The 13931-nt window shown below is 43.2% G+C and overlaps 1 protein-coding gene and 1 non-coding gene across 2 annotated transcripts in view; one reads left to right on the forward strand and one right to left on the reverse strand.

The window, feature by feature from the left end:
* Ext1 (exostosin glycosyltransferase 1) overlaps window positions 1-13931 on the reverse strand; it is a 312855-nt gene that overhangs the window by 163806 nt on the left and 135118 nt on the right. The gene's annotated exons all lie outside the window — the stretch shown is intronic.
* LOC123458920 lies at window positions 12315-12421 on the forward strand. The gene has a single exon (XR_006635856.1). It is a non-coding gene; the product is annotated as a U6 spliceosomal RNA (small nuclear RNA).

Consider the following 13931-nt stretch of genomic DNA (forward strand, 5'->3'; position numbering starts at 1 on the left):
GAAGGAGTAAAATCCCATAACTGAGATGTTACTTACAAGAAGCCTAGGGTAAGTGTTTATTTTTTTTTTTAAGTGTTGTGAACAAGAAATGGCCACAAGGAAATCTGTGTTTCCCAAATAAAGGGAAAGAATTCCATAGCAGTGAACTATGCCCAGGATAAGATGTTCCAGACAACACTCCTTCCCTGGGGATTACAGCAGCAAAAAGAGGGGAATTTAGGAGGTGCAATCTTCTCCCCAGGGGACTTAAAATTGGAAGAGGGAGGTGGGGGCAAGTAGTTATTTATTGTGATATAGAGAACACCCTAACTTCAGTCAAACTTCAGGGCATTTACTTTTTCAAAGTAGTTTCTACTCCAAAGCAGATGTTCAAGAAAGAGCCTATGTAATTAAGTGAGGAATTCCTGGTAATCCTACTACAGAGGCATACAGATAAACAGCTATCTTTAACGTTAATCAATGACTTGAATGTGCCTTGAATATACTTCACTATAAAAGGGTTTTATAGTAAGTGAATATGTATGCATGTATGTATATACGTATGCACATATGTGTTTGGAGACCAGAGGCTGACATGAGTGTCTTTGTCAATCATTCTCCACATCATTTTTACTGAGTTAGGGTCTTTCTCTGAACCCTAAACTCACTGATTCAGCAGGACAAGCCAGCCAGCAAGCTCCAAGGATCCGCTTGTCTCTATCCCCCAAGGCCTGGAGTTGCAAACATGCACCACCACGCATACCTTTGACGTGGGTGCTGGGACGTGAACTCAGGTCCTCATGCTTACATGGCAAACACTTTACCCACTGGGCATCTCCCTAGCCCCGCAACTAAGATCACAGCAAATTCAGCAAAACTAGCACAGCGACAACAGGATATACCCAAAGGGAACATTAGAGAGTAACTTGAAGTTTTGAATCTATTCCTGCGAGTTCTTTAAAAGAGCTGTTAAAGTAAATTTTTCAAGGGCTGGAGGGATGGTTTAGTGGTTAAGACATTTGCCTGCAAAGCCAAGGACCCTGGTTCGATTCCCCAGGACCCACGTTAGCCAGATGCACAACTGGGAACACATGTCTGGAGTTCATTTGCAGTGGCTGGAGGCCCTGGCACACCCATTTTCTCTCTTTCTCTGTCAAATACATGAATTAATTAAAATTAAATATTTAAAAGAATAAGCTCTCCAGGTTAGCTGCTACTTCCAAACATGTAACTTGCTCATACTTCATTCAAGAGCTCACACATCAAGTAAGAGTCACCTGTATTCTTTTGAAGACCAACATTTTCACCTTATGCATTGTTCTTATGCCCTAAAGACCGATCTTTCCAAAGAGCATACCAAATAACACCTGCCAAGTACATGACATGTGACATGAGGTTGAACGGCTGCTCCACTGAAACATGGTGTCATGTTTACAGGTGGTTTTCCACAAGACCTCACACCTCATAGTCGAAAGGGGTCTTAGAAACCCTCGACTCTTGCACCCCTCAGTGCCCTCTGTAAATTACTGATGCCCAATTTTTTGCAGAAGAAAATCTTAGGGATCAACTAAGAATGATCAGTCCGGGGGGGGGGGGGCTAGTACAGTGATCAGTGTCTTCATCCCACCGCATGAAATCGCATTAACTTAGACAACGTGGCCTCAAGTGCCCCTTACTCAGTTTGAGGGTCTAGCTTCTCCCCAGCTGTTACACGCCATCTGACAGGACCGCCACCTCCTGGTGAGACAATGCACTTCAGGCTTCACAGGGACTACAGTAACCCAGCCTCCACTTGAAATGCTCTTCTTTCTAGGAATCTAGGCTCTGAAAAGCAGGAACTGTATAGGTTGTCTCTGTCAGGTGTAGTGAATCAAATTTAGCCACTTGATAACTACTTTATCTGCAAGGATACAATGTGTAAGACTGTTTTCTCCACACACAAATTGATATTATCACATGCCACCCACTTCATTTCCTTCAAGTCAGGTCCATTTGGTGAAAGTCAGTAATTTTGAGCAAAGGGTTATGATGATAAAAAACTATAAAACATGAATTATAAATTTTAAGTACAAAATGCTATGTATTCTCAAATAACTTGCTTGGGGGAATTTACAGGGTTTCTTATCATTTGTTGACTTATATACTTCAGATATTTCCCCTCCATCCTTTGAATTTACATTGACTTTGAAGATAGCAATGTAAAGATAAGCTTCCGTCTAGACAAGGCTCCCAGCTGAACCCAAATCCAGAATTAGTCGAATTCCAAGGAAGTGCTTATAATTCTTGTCTGCTAAGTTTTTGTAAAGATCCCTAGAAAAAAAGAGCTACCACCCTGGCTTGCATAACAGTACACATATGGTCAATGTGGAACATTCTTTCTCCTCCCTACCAGGTGTGTGGGTAAGAGCAAGATTTCCTCATGGTGGTGACAGACAGGTCGAAGGAGGTTACAGAGTAGATGTCAATCAAATTACCAAAGTAGGATTTGTAGAGTACTCTACCCTCAGTTCAACTTTATTTCTTAATACAGTCAAAGTAGGCAAAGAACAACTGAAAGAATTTCCAATGACCTTTATTCAGAAGAAAAGTAAATTTCACATGAACTAAAATTTTTGTTTCACTGTTAAAATTCAAATGCCTAATGCCTCGTAGGACATAGGAAGCATTTGATCAAGTTGTGGAAGAAGGGAAGGAAGGAAGAAGAGAGAGAGGTAGGACATTCAGAAATGAACGATTCCATAATCATTTACTCTCAATACCTTGCATGATGGACTTGAAGTATGAGGTGCTTTGTTTGTTTGGTTTTACATGAACTTGACCATCAAACTACATAGGCAGCATAGTCTCTAGGGCCAGAGGGTGAAGATGAAACCTGGCATGAAGGATGGGCTGTTTTCCTTTAGTCTCAGGCCCAGGCTGAGCTGTATTAGATTACCAAACGTCTCTGTCTGGGCATTAGTCAGCACTATTAGGATATTAAAGATCAGACTGCCTGATTATTCCTGTCAATTAACAACCCGGAGTGGGATCTGGCTGCCAAGCCCAGCCGGGGACCTCCCTCAGTGCCGAGCCCTAAATATCTCCACTTGGCTTTGCAATGAACACAGGAAAAGAGGGGCAAATTAACTATGAATATCCCTAGAAACGATGTGGGTATTCTGAGCTCGGCGCAATCTGGCATTGGGAGCCTAGAGGTGGTCGGTGGGCAGGGCTCAGGAAGCAGGGCTGAGTCTTCTGGTTTCCCTGGGTTGTTTTCCAGGAAGCTGCAAAGCAGTGGTGAGCACATCACCAGCTGCGCAACTGCTCCCCCCACGTGAGATGGGGACCCAAAGCAAGGCTGTTTCCTTAGAATTTTGGGGGGGGGCAAAATGCATTTTTCTGTATCTACTTAATATTTAACCCTGGGAGGGGGGTGAACAAATGCCTCCCTGCCATGAACCAAGGTCAAAGTCCAAATTTCCCACGGGAGGAAAAACCAAGAGAAGAGTTGCTTTCTCATCAAGGGAGGTCCGTGGTAGAAAACTCATGGCAGAAGCCAAATTATCATGAGCAGATCTATTTCACAACTGAATTCTTTCCAAATTGAAAACACACGCATGCACGCACACACGCACGCACGTTCCTGCACATATCCAAAGAAGCTTCACAGCACCTTTCCCGCTGGAATTCCTCAGAGCAGCGAAAGTGAGGGTTCTCCCCCATGGAATGAGACCTCTACCTTATACATATCCTTTGGAACTGTTCAGAATGCCAAATTCCCAAAATCTCCTTGATATTCATTTTTTTAACTTTAATAAAAAAATTTTTTTAATTTATTTCAGAGAGAGAGAGAGAGACAGAGAGAGAGAGAGAGAGAGAATGGTGCACCAAGGCCTCCAGACACTGCAAACAAACTCCAGACACATGCGCCCCCTTGTGCACCTGGCTTACGTGGGTCTGAGGAATCGAACCAGGGTCCTCAGATTTCGCAGGCAAACGCCTTAACCACTAAGTCATTTCCCAAGCCCCTCAGTTGTTTTTAATTGTATTTTATTTCAGGGTAGTTTTTATCAGTTACAGCCCCAACACAGGTTAACGGCGACATCTAATATGAACGCAGCACCACCGTGTCTTCTTCCAAGCTTCACCTCGCTATCTCATCAACATGTCACACCAAGGTCTGCCACGTTAATGCCACACTCCACAGAGTGTCAGGAGTTGGGGGGATAGCTCAGTGGGTAAAGTGCTTGCAAAGCTAGCAGAAGGATCTGCACTCATTCTTTGGATAAAAAATATATCAGGTGTGCCACATGTGGTGGCGCATGCCTTTAAACCCAGCACTCGGGAGGCAGAGGTAGGAGGATCACTGTGAGTTCGAGGCCACCCTGAGAATGCAGAGTGAATTCCAGGTCAGCCTGAGCTACAGGGAGACCCTACCTCAAAAAAAAAAAAAAAAAAGTTTGGATGGCATCCATGAGGGCAACACCCAAGGATGTCCTCTGTTCTCCATGCACACACACACACACACACAAAAACATAAAAAAGAAACCAGGTGTCACAGGAGTTACGTAGCACAGAGATCACACAGGAGCGAACATGGGATACCAGGCTTCAATCTGGGGGCTCCTTCTATTTCAGAAGGCAGGATCTTGACAACTCTCGCACTTCGGCTCACATGCGCCCCTTTCACGAGGACTTTATTCTTTTCTGTACTTCATCATATCTGAGGCACAGCAACTCCACTGCTGTCTAAATGAATATAAATCATTCTCTATTTGATCAAGGGAAAGGCAAGAAGAGAGAGCTCGTATTTAAGACTGCTGATAATACCCACTGATAATTTTGATGATAAAATCTACTTTGCCTTTTCATTTTATAACCTAATACAGTTCACTATGTCCTTTAAATAAGGTGTTCTCCTGCAACTGGGATACAAATTTTCTCTCAAGACTTTATTGCAATATGATAAGGACACTGGCTACTTAAACAGCAGGTAATCTTTTATTTCATGCATAATTACCATGCACTATATTTTGATTTGATCCTAATGGCCTTAAGTACATTTTAAACAAACCCTCAACCTTCCCAGATGAAAAACATTTTGCTCCCTCTGTTGCACTTGTGTGGCGATGATAATTAACACATCTTGGGAAATCCAAGCTACATCTGATTAAATCATAACACACCATAAAGGTCTTTACAAATAATCCTTTGACGAATTCAGCTGAGTAAATCATGAAAAGAAGAATTATGAGAAGGGAAGCTCATTATAGTTTTATGCCTGGCACTTAAAGGTGACCCTTCCAAGGTGAATGTTTTGAATTCAGCTAACTTTCCCAGAATTCACCTGAACACCAGGAAGGAGAGCTGTGGAGAAGACCAAACCATCACTCACAAGCTTCTGCTCATTCCTGCAATTGGTTTTGGTTTTGGCCTATGGTTAAGGAAACAGAACCCTTTCCCCAGACAAAGAAGCCTAGAAATGAAGGGGGTAGAGTTAGAGTGACTGGACCCCAGAAGGTAAAAAAAAAAAAAAAAAAAAAAAAAAAGCAAGAAAGGTTTGCTTATCTCTTGCCTAATTCCAAAGAACTGTTTTTCCACAGTCAGGACCACTCCAGGGAGGGAGGTCTTTCATAGGATTTAAACATTGTGGTTGGTCAAGTTCAGCACCCCAGAACTTGGTGCTAGAGCTAATCTCTTCCTGAGAAAGCCCATAGCCCTAACCACCCAGCCCACCAACCTAAGGTTATAAATACCTTTTCAAGGGGCGGACAGGCTCTCTGCATGGGTTCTTTATCTCCTCCAGCTCCCACATGGCAGGAGTTCCTTGAACTTTCTCTTTTTTTCCATGCTTTTCTCCCCAGATCCCTACTGGTCACGGACTCCTGAGCCACACATGGGCTCCACATGGTGTACTTCTCCCCACTTTTATCTCCCCTTACCCCCCAGCCTTCCCCTTGTGCACTCCTTTGTAAAATCTGAATAAAATGTGGTATTTTTAAAAATCATTCTCTTGCCGGGAGTGGTGGGGTAAGCCTTTAATCCCAGCACTTGAGAGGCAGAGGTAGGAGGATCACTGTGAGTTCGAGGCCATCCTGAGACTACATAGTGAATTCCAAGTCAGACTGAGCTAGAGTGAGACCTTACCTCAAAAAAAAAAAAAATCATTCTCTTGAATCTGGAATTGCCAATTATTTGTTTAGTTTACAGATATGAACTAAGGGCTTGGGGTTCCAGTAAGCACCCCAAAACCACAATTTCCCTATTACAGAAACAGAGTTGTTAAGTTAAAAAGAAAAGAAAATCCTTTCAGAAAAAGAAGTCTCATTGAATTTCATGCTTAAAATTTTAGTTCAGTCAACTTGAGACAATGTGTTTAAGTTGAAAACCATAAAATGTGGATCGGGATTAAAAAGAAATGTGAAACTTGGGAATGAAGCTTCACTTGTTGCTTCCAAAGTGTGCGGATAACTACAGCCTCTATTCCCTCCAATAATGGAACTACCGTTATTTCTATTGGCGACGATAATAGTAACTACTGCACTTGACATTTGCTGAGTGCTTCCTCATAGATTCTTTAGAAGAGACCTCAGAGTTTCTACTGGTATATGGAAGAGAGAACAAGGTGGAATGGTATTAAGCCACTTGCCCACATATTACAGGGAACTTTAGCAGCAGAGCAACAGATATATAGAATTAAAAAGGTCAATTGCTGGGCTGGAGAGATGGCTTAGCGGTTAAGCGCTTGCCTGTGAAGCCTAAGGACCCCGGTTCGAGGCTCGGTTCCCCAGGTCCCACGTTAGCCAGATGCACAAGGGGGCGCACGCGTCTGGAGTTCGTTTGCAGAGGCTGGAAGCCCTGGCGCGCCCATTCTTTCTCTCTCCCTCTATCTGTCTTTCTCTCTGTGTCTGTCGCTCTCAAATAAATAAATAAAATATTTAAAAAAAAAAAAAAAAGGTCAATTGCTGAAGAGGTGGCGGAAAGAACGTAAGAGCCAAAGGAAGGGTAGGACTCCTTACAACTTGCTCCCCCCAGACACAAAATGGTCTGGATATTCATGACCTCACAGTGCCTGACACTACCTACACAAGACCATCATAATAGGAGGAAGAGCTCACAACATCAAAATAAAAGAGAGACTGATTGAGAGGGGGAGGGGATATGATGGAGAGTGGAGTTTCAAAGGGGAAAGTGGGGGGAGGGAGGGTATCACCATGGGATATGTTTTATAATAATCATGGAAGTTGTTAATAACAAAAAGTTTGAAAAGAAAAAAAAAGTCTGGAGGGCTGTACACAAGGACTGTAGTTAATAATACAAAATGTTCTGAATATTTTTCTGCTAAATGAGATTTTAGCTACTCTTGACACACATACACAAAAGTATGTAAGAGGATGAATATGTTACATTGCTTCACTACAGTAATGATTTTACTATCTATATATAGTGTAACATTATGTTGCATACCTTAAATATACCCAATAAAATGTATTTTTAATGAGGCAATAAGAATCACAGCTGGGGTTCAAACTCAAGTCTATGACACCCCACAGCTCCTACTATAAAGAATCAGCTTTATTTAAAGAGGCAAATAAGTGGGATGAGGAAGTAGCTCAGAGTGTAAAGTGCTTATAGCATAAGAATGAAAGCTGAAGTCAGGACCCCCAGCACCCCTGTACAATTGCTAGGTGTGGTGATGCCCATCTGTAATCTGAGCTCTGGAAAGGAAGAGGCAGGCAGAACTCTGTGGTTTGCTGGCAATTAGTCTGGCTGAATTGATGAGCTCTGCGTTCGCTGAGAGATCACAACATAAGCTGGAGCAGGGTGTGGTAGGGCACGCCTTTAATCCCAGCACCGCTGAGGCAGAGGCAGGAGGATCACCATGAGTTCAAGGCACTCCGAGACTGCATAGTGAATTCCAGGTCAGCCTGGGCTACAGTGAGACTCTACCTTGAAAAAGAAAACAAAAACACCATATATATATTTTTAGAAAAGCTGGAGAGTGACTGAGGACATCTACCAGCAACTGGTCTCACATGCACAAGTATGCATGCGTACCATCCCACACACATATGAACATGCATACACACATCTACCATACACACATGCACACCCCCACAAAAGTCAATTCTTAGTATATACATAGCTCTGTTCAAAACAATCTGTTGACAAATATTGGTATCCAATACTGAGCAAGGACCACACTCAACAATATTATGTGAGTGAACAAGCAAATAAGCTTCTCTTCCCGATACTCTGAGCTATTCCCTAAACAAAACCTAAGTTCATACACGCAATATAAAAAAGAAGGACAACACGAAATGCAGACCTGGTCCTAAGGACCTCACGTCTTTTTAAGAAGACAAGACTTTAACAAATGAAACAATTAGGGAAGAAGACAAAGTGGCTGCATTTATTTGCAAAGGCCTGGGGCAGGGTTCAAGTCTTTCATGAGAAGCCCCATTATTTAGAATCCAAATGAAGTCAAGATTTATACTAACAGGATCTGCACCCTTCCAGCAAACACTCTGCTTCCATTCACACTAAGAAGATGCAGTCACACTATCTTAAAGAGAATCATGCATACTAAATGAATAGGTATATTTGAGAATTGAATGTTTTTTAACTGAACCAGTTTATCAGAGCAATCTTGTATACCGCCTCTACAAATACTTTGTAGCAATTAGTCCAATAAGCTAAAATTGTCCACACAGTACGAGTTCCACCGTGTTATAGAAAGAAATAGCCCTTTAAAATAAGCACAGCCATCCCAGACATATAAATTCTCTTATTTGGGAGACAGGGGCATTGTGAAATTCCAGCTCAATTTTTATGGGGTTGTTTCAGTGTATAGTTCAAGAACTTGATTCCAAATCCTGAAAGCCCCATGAAGATCCTAAATAAATTATGTGTGTTTTCTCGTGCCCTCCCTCAGGTTGTGGCTAATATAAGAGGTGTTTGTGTGTGTGTGTGTGTGTGTGTGTGTGTGTGTGTGTGTGTGTGTGTGTGTGTGTGTGTGTTGGAAACCCTTTTAGAGATCGTGATGAATCTTTCCTCCTCCTACAGAGAACTCTGAAGAAATGCACTGTTTTCCCCACACTGAAAGGAGTATGAATGAGTTTCGTAGTTCTCCCAGGACTCATCTTTTATGTGGACTGGAGGGTCAGTGACAGGTTTGAAATGGATCCAAGTCGCCTTCATTAGCTAATTTTCAAGACTGTAGGCAGTGAGCTACAGCGCAGAGGAAAGAGAACTGAGTCTAGTTTCACTCCACCACCAAAAGCCAAGAGAACTTCAACAAGTTACTAAAGCTATTGTGACCACAGTTTCCTTTTGTGTAGATCAAGAAGGAAACCAGATGGTTTTTGACAAAATTCACTCACCAGCAGCGCTCTGCACCAGCTATCCCTCTATCCCAGACCATCTCTATATTGAAACACTGTAAAGAACTATAATAAACAGAAGTTCCATCCCCAAGTCCAGGACTTCGAATCTAGCTGGACAGAGACAGGGCCCAGGACTGTGCATTTTCAGCAAGGGCTCTCACATGATCTGAAGTCACTTTGCTCTGTGGATCACACCATGAGGCGGTGTGTGGAGGGGTAATTGCGGTGAAATCCTTTGTGATCTGAGTACTTATATCTGCCACCTTCTGCTCCTTATGGTGAGTGGTGCAAGTAATGCTAAGTATTCTCAATTTTTCCATTTGGGGAAATTGAAGCAGTCACGAGTAGCTCTTGGAATTTGCAGGGGTGTCAAGGGAATAAGAAACCTCAGGGGCCTCCTGTCACTTAATTCCTGGAACAGAGCAGTGACAATAGCCCCTCCTGGCCCCACTCCCCACACAGGCTCAAGCAATTGTACTGCGGGCCTGCAGAGCAGAACCAGGCCCCCAGGTGTGGGCCTGCAGGTGGCCTGGTCTTTCAGGCCCTCACCTGTACAGGCTTGCCCTCTGCACCTCACAAAAGCTCATCATTTCTCCTATTTGGAAAGGGAGTAGCCATCAAGCACCTGCACTCATTTCAAACCAGACCACTTCATTCCCGGTACAAATTAGAAAGAAAATTAATCTATGATACGCGTTCCACAGTGCCACTCCATCTCCCTGCCCCCAAGCCTGGAGTAACGCAGGCAAATTCTTGAAGTGGAAATTACAGGATAAGCTTCGGCCAAGCCATAAAATATTGCAGGGGCTCATTGCTGACGTATGTTGCCTGGTCAAAATCATTCCAAAGCATTCAGTTGTAGGAATTAAGGTATGCAAACCTGAAGGAAGAGTGTTTTGAGGAGAAATTAGAAAAGCAACTTATGATCAAGTAACATTATTTTCTGGTTTTTATATGTTAATGAAAATTGAATACAAAACTTCATAATTACTAACATGTTATTTAATTGCAAAGAAGGATTGAAATTAATACCAGTAGTGAAAAGCTAAAGAACGCTCAGCGCTCTTCCATTTCACAGACACATAAAACCAAACCCTACGGAACGGGCTCACTGCCGTGGGGAGCACTATACACACTTAATCATCACTGGGAAGGGGGGCTCTTCTTGCAGATGTGCCCCTTTCTTGACTTTTTTCCCCAAAGATCTATGCCAATGTGTGCAGGGTCACTGAGAGGACATTCATAATCCATGATACCTCCAACAGCAGAAACACAGGCATAAGGAGATTTGCATTCTAGCAAGTGGCTAGGAAGCCAATGTACAGTATGCAACATTTTATAACCTCTGCCCAAGGAGTTTTCAATGCAACAGAGCTTCGTGGAGGAATATTTATTGTTTTCTACTTGAAAAGTAAACGCACGGCTAGCGGGCTAGGCACACATAAAATTAGCAAGTAACAGGCAGACCCAGGAAAGGTCAATTGCCAGGTGACGAGAAATGAGAGCGCTCAGAAGGTAGGAGGAGGCGGTGTCGGGAGAGCAGCTCCATCAAACTCCAGCTGCCCTTTTATAGTGCAGGGAAACGCAGCCCATGCAACACGCGTGCTCACAGGGTATGGTGGCAAAGACCTGAACTGTTCTTTAACAACTTCCATATGTCTCACCAGCAACCAAGGAAACCAAAAAACAAACCTGGGTTGGCCTTACTGTGCATGACAGTTCTCACTCCCAAACTACTGACTATTATCCACAATGAATGGGGCCAAAAGTTTCTGAGTGTGAAATATTTATGTACATACCTGTGTGGAAAGATAACACACATATATGGAGAGAGAATGCTCATATCTACATATACATATGAAAATAATTCTCTCTCACATACACACACACACATGGGAGAGAGAAGGGATGGATGGACCCCAAATCTATATCCAAAGTTCATTTATTTTACATGCACCTTATGTACACAGCCCAAGTCTATAGCATGTCCTTAATACTTCCATGCATGCAATGGTTTCATGGTACAGAATTTGCCACTTGTGATGTTATACTGGGGATGAAGAAATTTTAGATCCTGATTTTGTGATGAATTAAGTGCTGGTACCTGCATGTTGAAGTGTGAGGCCCAAGGTCAAGTGAGCATCTGAGAGACCTTCAAGCAACCACATTCTGGGTCTCACACCACATCATCACAGTCTTATTTCACAAATACCCTTCTTAGTGGTTACAAAATTAAAACTGAGTAATAAATTAATAACTTTTCCCCCATCCTCTGTCAGCTTCCTTCGGCCTGTACATCATCTCTTTGGAATTTTAATTCAAATGCTGGGACACGTAAAGGAATCTAAAAGTCGTAGTCAACTATGTAGAGTAGTTCTTATCTAAAGTTTTATCTTAAAAAAAATCACAACTGCAAGGGTAGGGAAGGAAAGGAAAGAAAGAGGAGGAGAGAATGGAGAGAGACAGAGAAGAAAGGAAAAAGGAAAGGAATGAGGAGGGAGGAAGGGCAGAGGTTGATGCTTCAGTGTGAGGACGTGGTGGGACAGTGGGTGTCCTCTGTAAGGCAAATACAGGAAAAATAAACTACGCATCCTCAGGCAGCCCAGAAATGTTTATATTCAAATGTGTCACAGCTGTATGAGTCAAACTTTTAGGGCTGACCTCCTGGGACTTGATTCTAATGACTATCACCAGAAAGCAGAGACACTAGAAAGGCTGGGTCTGGTTCGTAGCTCACCCGACTACTCTGTCGGAGCTGGTGACGGTCTGCTGTGCCTTGGGAGTACTCAATGCTTGGTTTCTCCACAGCCTTTAGGAGGTGGGAAGGAGATGTTCTGACATGGCACAGGAAGAGAAAGGCCAGAGCTGAAGAGCTACCCTGGATTCTGCTGTATAAAACAGTCAGACCTCAGATTAGATGCATGGAAAGGACCATCCGATGCTCCATGGCCTCAAGATAGCCCTGTGTTAGTGCTCGCTTCGGCAGCACATATACTAAAATTGGAACGATACAGAGAAGATTAGCATGGCCCCTGCGCAAGGATGACACGCAAATTCGTGAAGCGTTCCATATTTTTAAAGTAAGTGTTATCTCAATTTTCCGGGTGCTAACTTACTCTCCGTTGGAGAATCTGCTTCTCTTTTCCAGATAGATCCAGATCCTAAGAAGAGAGCTGCCCCAACATACCTCAAAAGGGGCCCAACTGAAACTAAGGACAACTGGTGAAATAAGCAAGGGTGATGTTTTCCTGTGAACTGGATACCAGCACAAAGGGGAAGGAGATCAATGCAGAGAAAAATCAACTCCTACCAAATCAGAGAGCCAGAGCCTCAGAGGCCCCCAACACCTCAGCACTGAAGCAGACCAAAAATGAACCCAACATGGCTCAGGGAAATCTTGCGGAAGAGGGGGCGGAAAGAATGTCAGAGTTACATGTTGGGTCATGGTTTGCAGAGACATTTATCATACTAATAACTGGGGGCTATCTCCACAATGCACGACCCATTTTCATTAACAAGGAGGGTCTAATGGGAGGGGGTAGATCACAGATGAGCCTAAATAATGGTACCAAACTGCCTGTATTCACTGAAATGAAAACTAATAAATTAAATTAAAAAAAAAAAAAGATAGCCCTGTGTTGGGTTAAAAATTGAGATAGGGGAGAGAGCGCAGAAATTAAAGGTGCTTGCGTGGCAGCCCGACAACCTGAGCATAACCACCCTGGCATCCATGCAAGCGATACAAAGCCTTTCAACCCACGGGAGGCACACCAAGAGAAGCCCGAAGCTCACGGGCCAGCTAGCCTGCCCCCTCAGTGGCACAAACAATAAGAAAAGACCCTGTCTTAGATAAGGTGGAAGGAGGGGACAACATGCCAACTTTGGCATGTTGTTCTCTCTCTCTCTCCCTCTCTCTCTCTCTCCCTCCCCCCCCCTCTCTCTCTCACACACACACACACACACACACAAACACATCAAAGAAGACCATATTGGGTCTCCACTAGCCCTGTCCACTACTTATTTCTGTCCTCATCAGAAAAGGTAAGGGTAGATTTGGATGACTGGTGTGGGTCTGGGTCCTTACAAGAAAGTAGGTGGCAACCGTTCTAAACCTGAGTCAGACACCTCCCATCCACAAACATCAAAAATGAAAACAGGGCTGGAGGGATGGCTTAGCAGTTAAGGTGCTTGCCTGCAAAGCCAAAGGACCCAGGTTCGATTCCCCGGGACCCAAGTTAACCAGATGCACAAGGGGGCACACACATCTGGAATTCGTTTACAGTGGCTAGAAGCTCTGGCATGCTCACTCTCTCTCCCTCTCTCCCTCTCTTATTAAATAAATAAAAATAAAATATTTTTTTTAAAAATGAAAACATCCACCAGACAAAAGAAAATTCTGAAATACTTTAATAGACATCAAAGAAAAGGATAATAAAAACACAAAAGAGAAGGGCTGGAGGTGTGGTTCAATGGAGGCACCAAGTTCAACTGTCAGCACTGCCAAGAAAAGTTTTAAGACAGACAGACAGACAGACAGACACACACACACACACACACACCTCTACCTTCCTTCCCATCCCATTTTAA

This window comes from Jaculus jaculus, chromosome 2 (assembly GCF_020740685.1).
Source record: "Jaculus jaculus isolate mJacJac1 chromosome 2, mJacJac1.mat.Y.cur, whole genome shotgun sequence".
NCBI classification, from domain to species: domain Eukaryota; kingdom Metazoa; phylum Chordata; class Mammalia; order Rodentia; family Dipodidae; genus Jaculus; species Jaculus jaculus.